The sequence below is a fragment of the Phallusia mammillata genome, chromosome 3 (assembly GCF_965637545.1).
Source record: "Phallusia mammillata chromosome 3, kaPhaMamm4.hap1.1, whole genome shotgun sequence".
NCBI classification, from domain to species: Eukaryota; Metazoa; Chordata; class Ascidiacea; order Phlebobranchia; family Ascidiidae; genus Phallusia; species Phallusia mammillata.
In genome coordinates, this window is record NC_137254.1 from 27,951,330 (window position 1) to 27,952,017 (window position 688).

General features: G+C 37.9%; 1 long non-coding RNA gene across 1 annotated transcript; it reads right to left on the bottom strand.

Annotated features, from left to right (window-relative positions):
* Positions 1-681, bottom strand: LOC145218885 (uncharacterized). The gene is made up of 2 exons (XR_013857774.1): positions 395-681; positions 1-247 (listed from the first exon to the last, which is right to left on the bottom strand). It is a non-coding gene; the product is annotated as an uncharacterized LOC145218885 (long non-coding RNA).
* Between the last annotated feature and the right edge of the window lie 7 nt (positions 682-688).

Sequence of the window (688 nt, forward strand, 5' to 3'; positions counted from 1 at the left end):
TAAAATCAGCGTTCAAAAACTTTATCATTGAACTAAATAGCAGAACTGAATCATATGACATGGAATTTTCTTCGGTCACATTAAGAAGTCACATGAAATCTTTTGATTACAAATCCAGAACCAATAGCAAGGAAGACACACATGACCACTGCGCACCAGCCAAGAATGTATGAATAACCCCAGTTGACCCCGGGAACTAAATCAATGTTCGCTGTGTAAAAAGACAAGGCCACAACCTCCATGATCGCTGAAAAACAAGAAGTTTAAAATTACTTTTTCTTGTTTTGTAGCATACTGACAAAAGCAACTAAAATTGGATGAAAATAAAACAGATATAACACCAGGGTTAGACAAAGACGTTGTCGGTTCGAATCGGTTTATAGTTTATACGAACCTGTATTTTGGGATTTATCGAGTTTTACGAACTAGCAAAAGTTGTACCTGTACGGCTAAGCTTATTGTGCCCGAGTTAATAATTTAATAAATAAGCTGTTGCTGCCAGGCATAGTATCAAGTCTATAGAGCTCTTCTGGCAAAAGTATTTTTATTCCGACGTTTCGACGTCCTATACAGGTCGTCTTCATCAGGGTAAATAACACTGAATGCGACTAGAACAGTGCACGATAAACAAAGGAAAAAAGAATGAAACGCAAGCACGTCACAACGCAACGAAAACACCGCGCGATAA